The sequence below is a fragment of the Schistocerca serialis genome, unplaced genomic scaffold (genome assembly GCF_023864345.2).
Source record: "Schistocerca serialis cubense isolate TAMUIC-IGC-003099 unplaced genomic scaffold, iqSchSeri2.2 HiC_scaffold_1362, whole genome shotgun sequence".
In the NCBI taxonomy this organism is placed as follows: Eukaryota; Metazoa; Arthropoda; class Insecta; order Orthoptera; family Acrididae; genus Schistocerca; species Schistocerca serialis.
In genome coordinates this window covers 28996237-29017612 of record NW_026047583.1, presented here as the reverse complement: position 1 = coordinate 29017612, position 21376 = coordinate 28996237, and positions in this window count along the sequence as shown.

Here is a 21376-nt window from a genome sequence, read left to right as displayed (position 1 = left end):
ATTCTCATTCACGGTTTGTTTTACGTGACACTGAGGTGACAAAATTTATTGGATACTTCCTATCATTCTGTCGGACGTCCTTTTCCCCGGTGTAATGCAGCATCTCGACGTGGCTTGGACTCAAGTAGTCATTGGGAGTCGCCTGCAGAAATATATTCATCCGTGCTGCTTCTGTAGCGGCCCATAACTGTGAACGTGTTAGGCTTCGTGTGCGAACTGACCTCTAGATTACGTCCCACACATATTCAATGTGATTCACGTCGGGTGATGCGGGTGGCCAAATCATTCGTTAAAATAGTCCATAATGTTCTTCGAACAAGTCACTAAAAATTGCGGCCCAGTGACATGTTTAGGAACATGTAGCCATTAATGTCAGAAACTGGTCTCCAAGAAGCCAAACATAACCATTTCCAGTCAATTATTGGTTCAGTTCGATCAGAGGACCCAATCGATTCCATTTAAACACAGCCCAAACCATAATGGAGACAGCATCACCATGCATAGCAGTACCTTGTTGACAACTTGTATCCGTGGCATCATAGGGTCTCCACGACACACAAAACCTACCATCAATTCTTACCAACTGAGATGAGGACTCAACTGGCCAGGCTACGGTGTTCTACTGTAGTGTCCTAGCAATATGGTCATGAGCCCAGGAGAGGCGCTACACGTGATGTCGTGCTGTTCGCAAAGGAACTCACATTGGTCGTCTAAGGCCATAACCCATTAATGCCACGTTCGCGGCACTGCACTAACGCGTACGTCCCACACTGATTTCTGCAGGTATTTCACTCACCGTTGCTTGTCTGTTAGCACTGACAACTCTATTCAAACGCCACTGTTCTCAGACGTTAAGTGAAGGCCATCGGTCACTCCATTGTCCGTGGTGAGAGGTAATGCTACAAGAAACTGTTTGGGATCTCTGTACCCATCATGATTGACCCTTACGCCAATAAATAGTCGATTTTTGAAAACTGAAATCCTGCAAACACATTCTAGACAATAATCACTGGTATCAATACGCCTTCTGTATCGCTTACCCATTATTTATACCGAGCGAGGTGGCGTAGTGCTTAGACACTGGATTCGCATTCGGGAGGACGACGGTTCAATCGCGCGTCCGGCCATCCTGATTTAGGTTTTCCGTGATTTCCCTAAATCGCTACAGGCAAATGCCGGGATGGTTCCTTTGAAAGGGCACGGCCGAATTCCATCCCCATCCTTCCCTAATCCGATGAGACCGATGACCTCGCTGTCTGGTCTCCTTCCCCAAACAACCAACCGGCCCGTTATTTATAGTTACATAAAGTACTTCTTCTTTTGGTCTGATACTAAGAACGGCGGTCATAATAATGATGACGATGCCAAAAAAATTTCAGGTGTTCTTCTGCTATTGCAGCTTCTCATGCTGTTGCTGCTCGATAATTAATATAACATTAAATGACGAAACACACATGAGTGTTCAGTAATACTGTTAATCGTGAAATACATAATAAATAAAAATAAAAACAGTTACGAGTTATCAGGATGTATAGGTTCTTCAAAAAATCTCGATTACTTCGAGACGTCATCGTATTAATGGAAAGAATAAAACCAAGTCCGATAAACATGGCTCCAGAAATACATACTTTCCGACATAAACACGTTTTTATAGGAAGGGCTGCATGACCATTGGTTACGCATATTAGCACAGTTGTTGTATTGGCACTCCATCAAAAGCGTCGGCAGGGTGTTATGATCTCTTACTCACAGTATCCTAGCTACCATTAGGTGGTCTGCTGTCAGTTGTGCGGTTCGAGTCGTGTTGTCGGCTACGCTAGTTTTCGTCGTGTTTCTGTGCCATATTGTACACTACTGTCAACCCTGGGTAGGTATCATGGTGTTTTATCTTCTTCACTTATTGTTTACTGATACTGAGCTGTTTGTACGTACAAATGGTGTAGTATATTTACATTTTCTCTTTTCCACCACTTCTTACCAATGGAAGCCTACTACTCGACAAATGAAATGGCGGATATGATATTCTGCTATGGTTTAGCAAATGGACGTAGCGTGCGAGCCTGTGGCATCTACGCTAAAAAAACAAAAAGAAAAAAACCCCTAGTGCAGAGTGCTCTCTGATACTCTGTTCAGCAGACTATGTTCATCAGACGTTCCAAACGTCTGAGGGACTTAGGTACCCTTGCACATCGGAAGACTGATAGTGGAAGGCTCTGCACTAGAGTGCTGCAACGCGCAATGTTTGACCGGTCACGGCTCCCCCGTTGACGGGGGGACCGAGCCTCTCGTGTCCGGCCCCACACGACTCGGCTCGGTCACGTACTCGACCCATGTCTGTTGTCCGGATTCCGGACACGCGGATAACCGAGCATGACCGGTCACCGCTGACGTCTCACCTCGCCTCGCCACGGCTCGCTGCACTGTACTGTACTGTACAAATCTAACGCCTCTCTCTCTCTATCTCTCTCTCTCTCTCTCTCTCTCTCTCTCTCTGTCTCTCTCTCTCACACACACACACCCAAACAATGTATTTATCTCTGTATCCTCTCTTTTAATACAAAAGTAACGTTTCCAAGAACGGGTACGTGACACAGCTAAATTTATAAAGCACTTAGAAAGTAAAATGATATTTCATGATAATTCAATACAATCGCGGATAGAAGATGAGTCTCATTTCCAAACGGAAGACATATTTTTCCTTTCATTAATAGGAAACATTAAATAAGTGCTGTCCCTGTCATCTAGAAGACAACCATCTTCTTTAAGAAAGCATACAAAGAACATTAAATATTTACAGACGTAGCTTGTACTATTCACTTGTTTGGAAGAGAAACAAAATTTTAGTTATTGTTGAACGGCAGTACATCACTAACGCGTTCCGGATTTAATTGGTTGCGGCGATTTGTTAGTAACATGCCGGCTTTACTAAAGCATCTTCCTCTAGGCGCACTTGTTGCTGGGATACATGAAATACGTCTTGCAACTGCAGCCAGGCCTGGCAGGTCTGCTCCACCACTTTAAGATGTCATCATCATCATCTCCGGGGTGCATTAAAATGTAGAGCTCTACTTCATCTGCTGCGTATGATCTGTTGTTCCTCCATTCCTTGAAACGATCTCTCTCTCTGGTTGGTGATGACTCAGTACTTTAAGGATCTATGATAATAAACAAGAGAGGCAAGTAATACAGAACTGATGTGGAAATCATCGAAACGTTCCCGTAAAAGCGAGGTGTTTTACGTTAATGAAATATTATACGAATAATAATATTCTTGTTTCTCTATAATACAATATCCACTAACTATGCAAAAACGATTATGTTAATCCGTCTGTGGCCTCTTTAAATGGTCTCAGAAAATCCGTAGTTTTCCCTGCAAGCTTATCATATCCTTGCAATCTGTAAGCAGACTGCCGGCCGCGGTGGTCTAGCGGTTCTAGGCGTGCAGTCCGGAACCGCGCGACTGCTACGGTCGCAGGTTCGAATCCTTCCTCGGGCATGGATGTGTGTGATGTCCTTAGGTTAGTTAGATTTAAGTAGTTCTAAGTTCTAGGGGACTGATGACCACAGATGTTAAGTCCCATAGTGCTCAGAGCCTTTTTTTTTTTTTTTTTTTTTTTTTGTAAGCAGAGTCCTTTTCTGTCAGAAATTAGCAACTTCGTTATACTGAGTGTGTGAGGATTCCAGCATAGTGTACAAGCTGTTCCAGCGTGTGAAGACCTCTTGTTTCAACGATGATTTCAAAGACGAGCAGACGCCACACTTCTTAACGCACTTTACAATAATTTTACAGTATTTATTGTTCATGCGATGTTCGTGGTATGATTTAACAAGAAGTTATCTTCATAGAAAGTATGGGTAAGTGCTGTGTTTATGCAATGAGCAGCACAAGGAATCCTTTCGTGATTTTCCAAAGCGTTTACTACATTGGCAACCTGGTCGGAGACAAAAACAAAACTGTGCAATATGTCTTGCGAAATGTCCCAATCAGCCATCCGCTGTTCAATTTATTTCGTAATATTTACTCCCGTCTTCTTAACGTCCGGGAATTTTGTTATAAATAAAATATTGTTCACTAGAGACCAATCTGTGTTAATGTAATGTGTTGTAAGCGTCCAATAGTGCACCTGATTATGCGAATCAGTCCACATATGAACTGTCGCAGCATATGTTTTATTAATAACTTCCGCAAAAACAGAAGGCATTATGCTGCTTCGTATTGCATCAGCTTGTTCTTTGACATGTCTGCTTATAGTTGAGGGATGTGGCATGACATCTGCCACGTTAACTTCTTCATAATGCGCACCTAGATGTATTAATTCTTGGCCTAGTTGTCTCAAACCTTCACCTGAAACAGCATTAAAAGGTCTCATATCTTTAGCACACAATGCAACACACCTTGCTATAATACTATTTTTTATTACTGCCGGTATCTTTGTGAGGTTCCTTGCAACTGTGGTTTTTTAAATGAGTGGTTTCCGACTGGAAACACAATAATGTGGAGCAGTTTATGCTTCGATACGTACCCAGTAGACGCACTGATTTCGTCTACAACCAACAGAAATGTACTCCATACTTGGATTTTTAGACCTTCGCATTTCTTCAATGTGTAAAACAATGGTTTCAATCTTACGTCTTACTGAACTGGTTTCTTCGCGCTGCATGATTACAAACACACCGCAAATGAGAAGCCCGTAGTGCCTGTAGTCTCACACGGATAATGACACTTGTAATGTGATTGAAGTTACGTGCTACGTGTTCGGTCACGGCTTCTATGCTCGGTCACGACAACTAGTGCGGGCAGCCTATCCAGTTAGGGTGTGCTCGCCCCATCTCGCATTTTGTGCTCGCTTACTCGGTCATGCAGGACTCTACTCTGCACAGTACACACGCCTGATATCCTGATATGGAGGAATGTGTGCTATGCTTGGTGAAAAAAAAAAAAAAACCTATTATCGGCGTGTGACGATTAACAACAGCTGAAGGCGAGTTTCACTCTCTTAACTGTGGGGTAATTCACGAACAATTGCTATACTCTTATCATCTAAAGCGTGTTCGGGACCTAAGGCCACAGAATCATCATAGTAGACGATGGTTCTGTAAATGGCTTTGCAGAAGTATGCCACAGATCCCCTGTCCACATCCAATATTTCATTTACCAATGAGACACAGTTCATAAGAGATGGTGTTTTGAATTTCCTTAACCATCACATATGGGCAGCTGTAAATCCGCAATCAATTCAGGAAAGAGGACATTAACACTGATTCTCAAGGAATGTATGGGCTGATATTTGGCGATAGATTAACCTGTCATTAACGTATTGTCTACCTTGTTGGTAGCTGTGCCAGTGCAGTAACGATTATGAGTGTGGTTCACGCATGGTGGCGCACCAGCACACTTTCGTTACAATGTTCACAGACATCTGACGCAGACATTTCAGAACCGCTGGAGTGGTCAGGGGAGTCCCACACCATGGCCTGCTTGTCCCCCAGATCTCCACCTCGTAGACGTTTGGTTGTGGGAAAACTTGATGTACGAACATCAGAGTGTCGCATCTTCAATGCATGCGAGTAAGTAGAACAACAGCTGAGTGTACTTCAAAGGATGTATCATTCCTTGCCAGAGGGCAGAGGAATAAACTGTCATGAATGGATGAGAGGACACCAAACACACACACACACACACACACACACACACACACACACACACATATATATATATATATATATATATATATATATATATATATATATATATATATATATAAAACATCCAAGCAGCTGCTAAATGGAAGATTTATTTAAACCCCTTCACCACAGTTTCAACGTTCATAAAAACGCCTTCTTTAGAAGGTAATATTGAGAACGTAAACACGTTAACAGTGAAAACACACACACACACAGATATATAATGTCTGTTTTTAAGTTGCACAAGTTCATTTAAAATGTCTCCATCTTTGTAAGTGAACTGTTTAAAAAGCCTCTAATTGTTCTACTAGATGATGTCTATAACCTGTATCTCCTTTGTGCAAAATTCTAAAAGTCTTCTAATTTCTGTGTAGTGTTTTACAGAAGACTCCTACTGTCATTAACGTAACAGAGAAGTAGCTTGAACTTGCATAGGACTATTGGATATATCATTTTCCCCGTCAGCTAAGGCTAGTGGCACTGTGTTTCTTCTTTGTTATGATGTAAATGTATTTCTAGAGGTTTGTTGTTCACAGTTATTCAGCTATGTTATTTTTGTGTGTTATACACGTTTTACCATCTTCACCACCCTACCACTATCCCTCTCCACCTCCTTTTCCTTTCCCCCCTCAACACCTAACTTTTCCACCTTCCCTCTCTTCCCCTCATTACCACCCTGGTCTTGTTGCTATTGCTTCTGTTTGCAATATCTCACAGTCTACGTAATTCGTTTTTACCACAGTGACCCTTTTAGATGGTAACTTATTATTTGTTTCCAAAAAACACTCAACAGCCCAGACCATATGAAACATTGCTTTATTTAAGGCAATCGGTTTCGACGGACGTTACTGTGGTTTTCAGGTCTGTATGAAAGAGCATATACATGGAATGTGTCTCATAATATGATTTAAGACACAACTTTTGTGGCAAATGTTTCAGTTTGGCAATACATAAATGGGAGTGGAACTGTACATTTACATATCTTAAAATTTTTTGTTGTGAAATGTGCTTATTTTATTTTGCATGTCACGCGAATTAGTCATGTTTATAAAAATCAGCACATTATAAAACGCTTGTCATAACTGAAATATTTAAAAAACATAAAGCATCTTTAACAAATGGCCTTGTTGCCATTTGTTAAAGGTATATATATATATATATATATATATATATATATATATATATATATATATATATATATCGATCTCAGATCTCTGTTAGATCACATAAACGCAGAACACAGCAGCACATATTTTTAAATAAGTTGCACGTATTCTAAACAGCGAAAATCTGCTTTACATGGTGCATAAGGTACACCTGACAGGTAACATTGCAAATTGCAAAAGATAACATTTGTATAGCGTCCTGCAATCGCTAGATGGCTCTTACATCAGTGGCATGTAAGAGACTGTAAATAATATTCTTTTCACATTTAGATTTAACTACTTTAATGAGTGACCTTTAAGAATAATAACAATTATAAAACTGCACTTTACTTACAACTGAATCACATTTTATTCATATTTTCCAATTCGCATGTTATTACTAGTGCATGCATAATAGAAAAATTAAGGTATTTACTTTGCAATAGTTTACTTCATTGCTGTTGTTGTCACGCATCCATACCGCAAAGCAACAGTCGCGAAAGCGCACAGGTCCATTGCTGCAGGTGATGGTGTGGGAGTGGGGTGAGAGTGGGTTTGGTAGGATACATCCTGAACAATGATAGAGTAGCACTTGCAGTGCATAGGTTCAGTAGATACTCTCAAACTACAAAATATGTACAAATCTTTCCAACTAGTTTATTGTGACCCTGAGGTATAATTATTCACATACAGCTAATGAAAAGTGTAGACTGCAAATATTATATTGTGAGCCTGGTGAGACTAGAAATAACCACAGTTCAAGCATGCCACGTGGTGAATTGTTCTTTAGATGGACAGAGTTTTTCTTTACAAAAGGCGCCAGTGGTACTTTGCTATGTGGGGCTGTGCATACATGGGTGTTGTACTGCAACGTAGCAAAATTTACATGGATATGTATGACAGAGAAATCATCACATAAACAGCATTGTGACCAACCATGACAAAAACTAATACTACCTGTTATTTATGTTATGCAGGTAGCATTATGGCTGCTTTTTTATTTCTAAGAATAATGATCTTAGCAAAGTGACAACTTGGGGTGCATATCATTTCAGCAGTGGTTAACTGCAGAATGTAATTAAAGGTATAACTAAGAAGTGCCATTATTTTTGTGCAAAAAATTTCAAACATTAAAGACATAAGATTACACTCATTTAAGATAAAAAGTCTTGGCAGGTCTTTACATTGTGAGAAATATGGTGTACTCACAATATCAACGTACATATAATAACATTATGGATACCAGGGATGGTGTAATCTAACACGCTGACATAGCTTTTCTCCCTGTGTGCAATTAAATTTTCTTTTAATTTTTTTAAATATGCCAAATTACAGTCATAAATACACAATAATAATACTATAACAATGTTTTAACCATACCTTACGTTATGGGTCCCTTCCTTATACCTCGCTGTTGCAAATGGACATTACACCACGAGACATACACAAATTTGAACACAGCTAATACACAGAACAAAACTGTTCTGATGCAGGTTTGAACACAGTCCAACCCTTGAACACTTAACCACGACGCCGCAGCTATAAATGTTCGCTGAATATTGGACTTGTTAAGGTTTGACGTTTCACTGTTTCTACTTTGATTTTTCTTAAAGTTCAGTACACGTTCTTCCTATTTTCATGCTTGATCTGGGTTCAGATATTGACGGAGTTTTCACTGGACCATGTTATCACTAAAACTGAGGGGCATTTCAGAGGGAGTTTCCCATGTTAGATGAAGTTAGTACATAGGCAAAAAATTGTTTGGATGTATCTTGCTTCTTACTGGTTCACACATTAGTATAATTTTACAGCAATTGTGACTTAGTTACATAGATGACTTTAAGAGGTAACATATTTGTAAAGAGGGACCATATCAAAGAAAATCATGTGAAACTATTACTTAACATAAAAGTGCGTTGTGCTGGGTGGTGGACAAGAACCACAATTAACAGTTCAAGGTAAAGGCTAAAAATGCGAAAGTGCAACATATTTTATAGGCGAAAGAACTATTTAATATTATTTAGATATGTTATATATAGTTTAAGTAGTGTGCAACATACAGCATGGCTGTATTAGAGCAAAGTTTTAAAAGTCTGTACTTACGTTATACTATGTTTCTGTGTGCCATGTGACATGAATAAAATAAAAGATAAGGGTCATTTCAACATATGGAAAATGGTAGTGCAATCATTATCAAAAGTGCTGACGAATATTATTATATAATGTATAGTTACTTTCAGGCTAGTCATTTATATCATACTCTGTTACTAATGTTTCATGTAAGAAAAGGCATATAACTGCTGGTGTTAGTAAGTATTAAAGGGCATGATTATACAGGATGAAGAAATTGTTATCTACAAATTTGAACTGCTCATTAAGAACATCACTTGCTTGTCTTTTTCCGCAGCTATATATTCGTAATTTTAAAAGAATGTCTAATTTTTCAGCTTTAGGAGGATAGCGTAAAATTTTCGTGTCATGCTCTATATTATCTATACTGGACTTGGACTCTCTTACGCTGTCACTGAAGCTGGTGGTATTATGGTTTCCACTATGCTCTCCAAACTTGTGTAAAATATCACCGACATAAAATCTTTTGCATTTACCATATTTTAATTTACAGTCACCTATGCAGTTGTACTTATTCTCATGGTCTTCTATTTTATGCCTAAGTTTGAATCCAAATTTGTTGAGGTGCTGATTTTTATCCACATAAGAACTTGGCGTAAGGTCCAACTTAAAATGAAAACGTTGCAGAACAAAAAGAGTTTAAGGTATGTATATGTACAGTTCCACTTCCGGTTTTTGTAATGCCAAACTGAATCTTTTATGTCAAATATTACATGTCATTCATGTTATGAGGCATATTCCATGTATATGCACTTTCATACAGACCAGAAGATGACAGCAAAGTCTGTCGAAACTGGTCGTCGTAAATAAAGAAATGTTTTATGAGATCTAGGATGTTGAATGCTTTTAGCAAGTATAACAGATCACTCCTTCAGGATTCTCAAAGTAGGAAAATGCAATCAAGTGATGCCCCATCACGCACTGTAGGAAACCTATATATTACAGGATATGAAAAAGAAAATAAAGGAGTGTATCCTACACATTATTTTTAACAAGGTATGTACTAAACACAACGACGAATTAAACAAGAATTTACCTTAAAAGTACGTTTCACACTGCAGAAAAGGTGAAAAGTAAATTAGTATTAATTTAGGTCATATTGCTAAAAACAAATCTTTACAAAAATCGTCTTCTGACTAAAGTGTAACTAGAACAGAAAATAGTTTCAAAACCATACTTACCGAGAAACAGTTTAAGGAGGGTAGGACGTCAAACAGGCAGACTTGGATCAGGAGAAGCACCACAGGACGTTCAGATTTACACATTTTACAAATACATCCATAGGACTTTGACACAATGACCAGGAAGGATTCAGGATTCACGCTCATAGCAGTGGAGGTTCAAAAACATAACAAAATAGTTTTTTTCACATGTGAAATTTCATCATTATTGCTATAGGTACACTTTTCTTCATAAGTAAGAGAGATTCCTTGGTGAATTTTGCACAGCATACAAACCATACTTACAGATGTATGAAACTCCAGAATTTATCTAATTTATGAAAAAAATGAATGACCTGTTACATTTTAAACTCCATGTTTAAAAAAACTCAAATTATATAATTAATTAACTCAATTTTTACCACAGTTTTTAATAGATTTGGAAAATTCTTGACTTCCACACAGCTGTAACTATGTTTTGTATGCTATGCTAAATTCATTAAAGAATCTCTGTTACTTATAAAGAAAAGTGTACCTACAGCAACCAATGCAGCCAGTAATAAGTGAAAAAATGATGTAATTTCACATTTAAAAAAGCTATTTTGTTATGTTTTTGAACTTTCACCGCTATGAATATGAATGCTGAATCCTTCTTGGTCGTGCTGACAAAGATTTATGAATATATTTGTAAAAGTTTAGACAGTGGAAATCAAAATGTCCTTTGGTGTCTCTTCTGCTCCAAGTTTGTCCGTTTCACGTCCTACCCCCCTTGAAGAATAATGCAGAATAAAATCAAACAGTTATCTGATCACATTACTGCCATGCATAACAAGAGGTTAGAACGGCTTTTACCTACTCTACCAAAACATTATCATGCTCAAATAGGAACCTTTCCAACATGTGCAAGTAGAAAAGAAATTTTAAAGTCAGTGGATTTTATAGACACCGATAAAAGACTTTCAGAGAAAGTTTTTCAACACAGCTTATAGAATAAATGGCAAAGCAAATGAAAGCAAATGAAAGAAGTAATAGCTGACAAAAATACCACTTAAACTGTGCCACATCTACAAAAAGAGCACAACCATTAAATAAAGAAAAGATTATAACTCGCTAAAAACAATCGATATTTAATTTTAAAACTAATAAAAAGCCAAATGGTAGCTACATATTCACATACCACTGCAATAGGAATTGTGAGTTATTTAAAATATAATTATTAACACATTTCGTATGTGAATGGAATGGGAACAAACACTAATAAATGTTGCAATAGGACTATTCTCTGCCATGCATTTAAAAGTGGTTTACAGAATACAGATGTGGAAGTAGATTGGATAATGTGTGAGAGATCATATTTGCTTCTTCAAATGAACAGAAAATATTAATCAAGTAATTGAACCAGGATTACATGCACATTGTACAGGGCAAAATGTGTGAGCAAGCACAGGTTACAGTCATTGCAAGAGATTACGCCGCCGAATTATCAGCCACACGGCTGAAGTGAATGCTGAGAACACTGCCAGTTCAATTCTCACGGCGTGGTCATTAAAAACATGTTTCACAACAATAACTTTTTTAGCAAAAGGTTTTATTTTGGACCATCAAACTCCGTCTGCTTAACTAGGTGTCCTCTCCAACAAACACACACATACACACACACACACACACACACACACACACACACACACACACGCACACACACACACACACACAGAGAGAGAGAGAGAGAGAGAGAGAGAGAGAGAGAGATTGACTTCGTTTCTGAGAATGATACAGGGAGCAAATTATCAAACTATACGAAAGAAACGTAAATTAACTACAAGCTACGGCATGCACACACTGCATTCAACATCACTACAGGTATCTGGATGTAGATTATGGCCGGCCGCGGTGACCGAGCGGTTCTAGGCGCTTCAGTCTGGAACCGCACGACTGCTACGGTCGCAGGTTCGAATCCTGCCTCGGGCATCGATGTGTGTGATGTCCTTAGGTTAGTTAGGTTTAAGTAGTTCTAAGTTCTAGGGGACTGATGACCTCAGACGTTAAGTCCCATAGTGCTTAGAGCCATTTGAACCTTTTTTTTATGTACATTATGACATATTCGATACGCCTACCACCATTTCAGATGACGTGTCACAGAGAAATAGCGAGATCCTTCGTGACCCACTGAAGTGCCGGAACATCGATGCTATCGACGACCTCCTGAAAGGCTGTTTTCAGCTCAGTATTGGTTTTGGGGTTACTGCTGTACACCTTGTCTTTAATATAGCACCACAGAAAGGAGTCGCATGTGCTCAAATCCGAAGGATATGGCGGCCAACCGAGGCCCATCGCAGTGGCCTATGGGTACCCCAGAGCCAGAGCGCGGTCCCCAGGGTGCTCCTCCACGACATCAGACGCTCTCCTACTTCGATGGGGTCGAGCTCCCTCTTGCGTGAAACACATCTCGTCGACATCAGGGTCACTTTGAATGATGGGGATGAAATCATCTTCCAAAAGCTTCACGTACCTTTCGGCAGTTACCGTCTGATCAAGGAATATCGCACTGACTACTCCGTGACAGAAAATTGCACATCCCACAGCCACCCGTTGAGCGTGACGAGATTTCTCGATCGCGAAATGCGGATTCTCAGTTCTTCAAATGCGCCAACTTTGCTTATTGGCGAACCCATCCAAATGAAAGCGGGCTTTGTCGCTAACCCAAACCACACAGCGCATACTAATTCCAATCATGCCTCGCTGCCAACCGTGCAGTTTTAACGTCCTAACGCAAACAGTTCGGAAGCTGTGGCAACGTTATTTCATATCGTGATTAACTTGCTGATTAATGCTTCTTAATCGCATTTTTTCTTGCTGATTCAGGAGGAGGGCGTAAGGTAAATGCGGGAAAAATTCGTTAGGAAGTTTTCATCTGATGCTGAACCTTCCTGCTACTAATAAGAATTTATACGCTTTGCTGATCGGTTTCTTATCGTAATACATGAAAACAGGGGTAACACATTACAAAACAGGAAGAGTCTGAGGAGTGCGGTATGCACTATCACCATTGGAGAAAGGGCGGGGCCATACAATATTGAGCACAGAACATGTTACCAACAAATTTGGAGCAACGGTGCTGGTTCATCTGAAGGACTGCAAGGTGTATGTGCCTTCAAAATTTTCGATCATCAGTCTCGCAGAACTGAACTTTCTCAATTGCGGTAGAGTGTGCAAAACACAGGCGCAGTCGATTTTGAAAATTTTATTACCTAATTTTTTGTCAGAAAATACCAGTTTCTACAAGACATGTTAATATTAGATCTCTGATAAGAAGAATGGTGTGACTCCTTGCTTTATTCACAAAGCTATCTCACATAAAAGGTCATTGGTGAGCTGAAAGCCCTTACAGTAGTCACTGAGCACGTAAGACAATCGATTCTAGGGGGAGTGGTTTACTGACTGACTCCAAGTACGGCGCTGTTGTAGAAGAGTACGATGGTTACAAACGACAGTAATGCTTCTGTTCCAGTACAAGCATATAGCTGATAGCTATATTTAACATATGTTATTTGTAATGTGAGCAGATTGCCCGCAAAATGCTATTCAGTACTGTTTCGATTTCGTTAAGGTAGATTCAGCAGTGTAATTCTGGTTGCCTACTCGAGTTAGCTTAAACACGATCTCAGACCGGAGGAAATTGTTGCTTACTATAGACGATACGAAAAAAAGTGTGTAAAACGGTGCAGAATGTGGATGAAATTCCTATATTTCAACAGTATAGATTGTAACAATTCTCTGAGAAAATTTTTATAATATAAAGTTCTTAACTCTTCAGTATAAGGTTTGTCTTCCCCTTTCCTCTTCAGTAATCTGTTATTGAATAATAAAGTAATTTTGATACAGTTATCTCTCTCTCTCTCTCTCTCTCTCTCTCTCTCTGTATGTGTGTGTGTGTGTGTGTGTGTGAGAGACAGAGAGAGAGAGAGAACGGGGGGGGGGGGGGGGGAGGGAGAGAGAGAGAGAGAGAGAGATAGGGAAAGAGATTCGGAGAGAGACATGAAATCATTACTTTGCAATAGTGCCAACACAAGTGTGTATAGTATTTTTGATATAAGAGATACAGATATATGTGTGTATATAGATATGCATAATTTTGATCTTCATAGAAATAATTTAAACAAAATTTATACGCATCATAAATTTTGTAGAGTTCTGTAGCTTCACTTGGATATTTCAACAGCGTATAATATTTACCACTAAGCATTTAATGTTCACCATTTAAAGTTCACCATTTAGCGTCCATCATTTAGGATTTACTGTTGGGCATTTAGCGTTTAGTATTTACAATTAAGCGTTGTGTGTTTATCATTTAGTGTTTACTGTTTAGTGTTTGCTTTTAGGTGTTCAGGGTTTACTGTTTACCATACAGCATTTACCATTTAGTGTCCATCATTTAGCAGTCACAGTTAACGGTTTAGTATTTACGGTCTAGCATTTACTATTTAGTATTAGCATTCAGTGTTCACAGTTTGACACTTAGTGTTTATTGCAAAGTGTGTGCTGTGTTGCATTTACTGTTTGCCATTACTTGCTTAAAGTCTACCGTTTAGCATTTACTGGATATTGTGTGGGGCATAAAACATAAAACTCATCTATTTCAATCGTTTTGGATTTTTATTACTTCCCTGGGATTGGTAGAAAAACACAGAGGAGGTGTATTATTAAACACACAATCATTCTGTACGTTGGTTGTGTCATTTGACACCATTTTTATGCTGGAAATAATGCACATCTTTGACTTCGAAGTAAACAATGAATATTTTTCACTTTCAAGTGTAGATTCCATAGTTTTGACTACATCTACGGTACAGCATTTAAACACTATCCTGATGAGTTAGAAAGATGAATGGTATTTGGGGGAGGGGGATTTGGACCACACAATCGATGTGATTCCGTCATTACGATTGGGTGGAGATTAGGAGAGGAAGAGGCTTTACTTTTTACTTGATGAAAGCATCAGAAATAACGTAATTTGCCACCGTCTTTATAGTATGGTTATTTGTTGATAGAGAGGAGGGGCATGCGGTATAAACCACGCAATTGATCTCTTCCCGTCATCTGTGCTATGATTCAGTAGAAATAAGGAGAAGGGGGGATTCGGAAATAGGATGGGGGAGATACTTTTAATTTCCCATTCATGCAAATAGGCTATTTTCTCATACTACACTGTGACGAGCTGGAAAGAGGAGACGAATGAGGGGGCGTAAAATACGCACTTGTCTTTTTCCATCACCATAGACTTTTAATACAGTGCTCGACATAAAGAGTGCTTTGCTCTGAATGGTTGAAGATACGAGGGGGAGAGAAGAGGGGGAGGTGAGGAGGACAGTCTTTCTAAGTTTCCATTAACAGGATGCCCTGTGTTAATACTTGTGCCGTTTCTCTGGCGCGTTGCGTATCCGGCACTATCGATAGCGACTAGTATTTCTGTTTCCGTCTGGTTCGTCCTACGCAGGCGCTGAGGCGGCTGCTGCCCTCTGGAGTGCTTTTCGCGGGGGGGGGGGGGGGGGGGGGGGGGGGGGGAGGAGGGGGGCCGCGCGCGCTCGGCTCGGCAGTTGGATTCGCACCGAGCTGGTGATATTTTGCCTTCCGCCCCCGGCACGGAGGTGTAGTCTCGTTGATTTGGCCGTTGGGCGGTGCGGCGTGTTGGTGATGTGCTGTAGTGGACAGCTGATGGATCCCCGCACGCGATCGCTCGAGGTTCTCCGCCTCTGAAAAGGGTGCCTCGATATCGTTTAGGTTTCCGCACCCAGGAGTTGTAAGGACTGCAGGGCAGGCTTTCTGTGTGTTTGCTCCTTTCGGTCTGCGTGGCGGGGTTCGTTTCACCTTATTTCAGATGTTGTTTATATTTTGTGTGTGATTCCGTTTTGGCCGGAGTCTAGGTGTCGAGTTTTCTGCTTGTGTGTACCAGGTCGTCGCCCTCGTTTTCCCGCCCGGGGGGCAGCCATATCTGTTGGTGGGAATTATTTGGCAGTGTGTGTTTTGCGTGGACACGGTGTGCTCACGCGCCCTGATCCTGAGTTGAAATTACTGTGGTCAGGCTGGCTGGGTTGCTGGAGCGTGTGGTTTTCTGGCTTGCTGGGGACTTCGCGCGCGCCTGCTCCATTTTGTGATGTGGCAGCAGTCTGATATTTTTATGTGTGCTTGTTAAGTTGCTAGCTATTGCTTTTAGCCTTTTGCTTACTTATTTTTATTTAAATTTCTGGGCATTGTCATTTGCCTGTTCTTTTACCTTTATTTATTTGTAGTGTCAATTAAGCCTAAGACGATGTCCAAGGTTCTAGCAATTGATTTTAGCCCCGTGTGTTTTTAATCCTATTTAAATTCTTCGGCGTTGCCATTTGCTTGTTCTTTTACTCTTATTTATTTGTTGTGCCAATTCGCCCTAAGATGACGCCAGACCTTGGTATCTGCCAACCTTATGTTGGCTACTAACTCTCAGGTGCAGTATTGCCGGGCCTATCCCGGATTTTGTCATTATTTGGGATCCATTTATACTGTATTTTTAGTAGTAGGTTTGGCAAGCGCACTTGCATATGGTATTTATTATGTCCCCCCACCCCCCTCTTCCTCCTTCGTGTGAACTGATTTTGGTAACATTGCTAGGCGGCCTGTGTTCTTTTATTACCTATGTAAGTTTGCCCTCTGCCGCAGTCGTAACATGTTTTGACCGGCAAGCGGCCCATGCTGTCTAGAGTTTGAATGTGGTCTGGGCTGTTGAAATCATCAAACTTTCTGTAAGGAAGCAAATCTTGGGCTTTGCCGTACATATATTTGTTATTTGAGATAGTCATGTAGGTGTTGTTGTGTTAAGGGTTTTAGGGCATTTTAAATTGAGATACCTTTTGGAAATTTTATCACTCATTTAAAGAAGGTATAGGAAGGAGTAACTTGGACTGAAAATTTAGTTGTAAATTATTCATTTGTGCTTCACATTATAAAATTTAACTGTATTAGATGAAAGTATGTGGTTTTATGCACAGTGATTATTTGTTAATATATCAGTTTTGTTTGGCAGTGATTCAAACGACACAAATAAGTTTCTCTGTTCACCTGTGGCATATAACATTTTTATTACCTCATATTGTAAGCAGCTTGATTTGTTTGTCTCACTGTAATTTGTAAGCCACAGTGTAATTTATTACAATTAATTAATTGTTTTGGGGAAATAAACCTTGAATTGTATGTCCCCTTTTCATTAACCGAATCCCATCCAAATCGTCCGCTCAATACTTTTCTGCGATTTATTGGGAAATAAGGGAGGGGGGGGGGGTTAAGGGGGTTGGGGAATGAAGCACAGCTGGGCTGCTCACTACACTCTGGACCACACTACTGTGTTACAGTGTCGGCGGTTCCGCGTGCCTCAGCCGTGGCAGGTGCCGCAAAGCTCATCCGTTTGCAGTGTCAACAGTACTGCCCAGTGGCTCACTTCTTGAGCACACCGGCTGTGCTCATCGCTACTATCTGACTACGGCTGGCTGAAACTTAAAACAAACTATTTTTCCCGCCCAAAACTTTTTCGAGGCGCAGCGATTCGTAGTTTCATTTCTCCCATTCAGAATTTCGCGCTAGACAAACATTGATTAGCTTTGGACATCATTTGGCCCAGCAAGCACTAACCTTTCTACCGAGAGTTCGCAGATTCTGTTCTGAGTCCTTAACAAGCGCTACTCGGCTGCTGTGATCGCTAAAATTGACACAGAAGTACTGCGGCAGTTGGCTCTGCGTGTTGTGAACGAACGACAAATGATGGTGCACCATAAATACATAAAAAATTAAACTGTGATGGTAGATGAAGATTATATGATTGAAGGCGACTGTCATTTATTCGCCTTCCACCGTATTGAGAATCAATGCGGGGCCGCTTGTTGACTCGAGCTCCACGATGCAACAGAAAACAACAACCATTAGTGTGATGTACCAGAATTCTAGGTGTCATTCCATCATATACTTTATCTGTATTCATGTAGTGAGTCTCGTACGCACATTTACTCAAAGGCTTTAATGCCAGAGTGATATCTTACAGTTGGACACTGTCTTTCGTAACTTAATGTAATAACAAAGAAATATAGCGGCGCGACTGTGCCCAGTTTGTGGTCACCGCGTAAACATAATTGCAGTAGAAACTACAAATGGCATCGTGTATGAGACAAAGAAGACAACAAGAAGCCTTGTTGATTACAGACGGTACATCAATGGCAATTTGCAAACTTGAACAGTGTGGTTCGCTGTGTTTAGAAATTAAACAGTAAGTTTATTTCAACCCCCAAGCCCCTGCGCACACAGTCTGTGGTGGTTCATAATGAAGCTAATGAATCTCTCCTTCTTGGCGTCTCGGTTGAAAACGAGATGTGGCACTGTAGCAACGCATATTTATCGCTCCAGATGACCACTTACCAACACGACAGCGATGTTCCTGCGCTTATAATGGTCCACTAAGCACAGGAAGCAGAGTTACACGTTGTTCGCTGCGGCTTCCTTTCTCCAAAGTATGATGTGGTTCCAGAAGGCGCCTGAAACAAACCGTTTTTTGCTGTCCATCACTGAATTACCGAGTGGCTTTTTGCACACTACTTGATTTACAGGTAGCCATAATCCACCAAATTCGGTAGCGATCTTTGCCATCAGGATGCTCTAGACAGCGATCTCTATGATATAACAGCGACCCACAGTCCAGCTGATGTGGACCGTGCAGCCCATCCTGTGCTCGACACTTTCTTCGACGGCTGGTAAAAGGTCTGACGTCAGACCGGACACTTACTGCCCCGCACTGTTTCATCGGCCTCCAGTACAGCACTGCCTTTAATGTACGGTGACCACACGTCCCGTATTTTACGGGATCGTCCCATGTTTAGCTTGAGAGGCCCTTTGGCGCCACAAAATACATAAGGGATGTATGTTGTCCCGTTTTTGGTTAACCGTCCTGTATATTTTGAAACAATGTGTTATTACGAAATGAGCAGCTTAACCAAATGAAGAACAAATGTGGTCATACCCACTGAAAGAGGTCTCTCATCTTCAGCTTCCTTGCATCTCAACATAACTGCTGCAGAAGTTTCCAGCTCGTTACTGAAATTCTCCTAGCTCTACCTGGCACTAACGCTACTACATAAATGGTGTTCTCGATCGCAAATACTTGGTGAACCGGACAAAAGAAGAGGTTTAGTGAGGAAACTGGCAAGAAAATAACTATAAGTAAGATAGCTCCATAAAAACACGGGAGACCTACCGGATATCAGTAACGTCCGGCCACGATATTACGGCGCAGAGTCTTCTGGCCATCCTGAGGTGAGTACCACTGTAGTCGTACTGGCGAGTACGCTTTTTTTTTTCTTTATTTTTTCTTTATTGTATTTCAATTCCCCATCGGGGCGGGCTGGCAGCAGCATATGCGCTGCTCTTCAGCCGAAAGACATAGAACAAAACAATAGAAGACATTTAAAAACAGCAAAGGAGAGAAGAAGGCGAACATAGATATAAAAAAGGGAGAACATCATGGAAGGCAATATAAAAAAAAACAAAAAAAAACGGGGTGACTGTAAAATGGAGATAAAAAAAAACTGTTTAAAAGTAGCACACACAAAAAGCCACACACTGCGACGATTAAAAGAACACAAGGCACAGTATGACTGGAGCATAAAGGTGTTGACGGATGGCATAGCACGCAATGTAACACTGACGGCGAACCTCAAGGCAGTACACAGTTAAAATCACACCTCTGGACGCACACGAGAAACAGCACGAAACACAACACTGACGTGGCACACTGATGATGATCAATACAGAGGATCTGCCAGGTTCAAGGAGATGAGGGAGACCTGAAGAAGGGAGGGAGGGGAAGAGATGGGGGAGGGGAATGGGGGGCGCTCGGAAGAGGGCCAGGTAGGGAGGGATGTGGGAAGGAGAGAGGCAAGTATGGGGTGCAGGGTCTCAGGGGCGGGGGGGATGGAGGAAAATCCGCTCTGGGAGAAGGAGGAAAGAGGAGAAGGGGGCCCTGGGGAGGGGGGGGGGGGGGGGAACAAGGCCGGGTTATAGTTGGAAGGAAGGGTATATGTCACGGCGAAGTTCGTCATCCGGGAGGGGGAGGCGTTGGAAATTGCCCTGATGAAGGAGATGGAGGGTGTGGAGGTGGAGAGAGGGAGGGATACAGCGATAGAGGCGCGGCAACGGGCGAGGGGTGGGGAGGAAGGAGGAAACCAGAGGGTGGGGGGGATCAACCCTGCGAACAATGTAAAGGATGCGGAGATGTTGGAGGAACAAGAGGAGGTGGGGGAAGGGGATCAGTTCATACAGGAGCCGTGTGGGGGAAGGAAGGCGGATACGGAAGGCAAGGCGGAACGCATGGCGTTCAAGGATTTGGAGAGCCTTGTAAAAGCGGGTGGGGGCGGAGATCCAGGCGACGCTGGCATAACAGAGGATAGGACGGATAAGGGATTTGTAGGTGTGGAGGATGGTAGAAGGATGCAATCCCCATGTCCGGCCGGACAGGAGTTTCAGCAGGCGGAGGCGGGAATGGGCTTTCTGCTGGATGGTCAGGAGATGAGGGGTCCAGGTGAGGTGTCGGTCAAGGGTGAGGCCAAGGTATTTCAGGGTGGGGGTGAGTTGGATAGGACGACCATAAAGGGTGAGGTAGAAATCTTGGAGGCGAAAGGAGCGAGTGGTACGGCCTATGATGATTGCCTGGGTTTTGGAGGGGTTGAGACGGAGGAGCCACTGGTTACACCAAGTGGTGAACTGGTTAAGGTGGGTTTGGAGGGTACGTTGAGACCGTTGAAGGGTAGGATAGAGAGCCAGGAAGGCGGTGTCATCAGCATATTGGAGAAGGTGAACTGGTGGGGGTGGCTTGGGCATATCAGCTGTATACAAGAGATAAAGGAGAGGGGAGAGGACAGCCGGCCGAAGTGGCCGTGCGGTTAAAGGCGCTGCAGTCTGGAACCGCAAGACCGCTATGGTCGCAGGTTCGAATCCTGCCTCGGGCATGGATGTTTGTGATGTCCTTAGGTTAGTTAGGTTTAACTAGTTCTAAGTTCTAGGATACTAATGACCTCAGCAGTTGAGTCCCATAGTGCTCAGAGCCATTTGAACCATTTTTGGGAGAGGACAGAACCCTGGGGGACGCCAGCCGTGGGATAAAAGATACGGGAGTTGGTGTTGTGGAGGGTGACATAGGAAGGACGGTGCGAGAGGAAGGAAGCGACCAGATGGACAAAATTGATA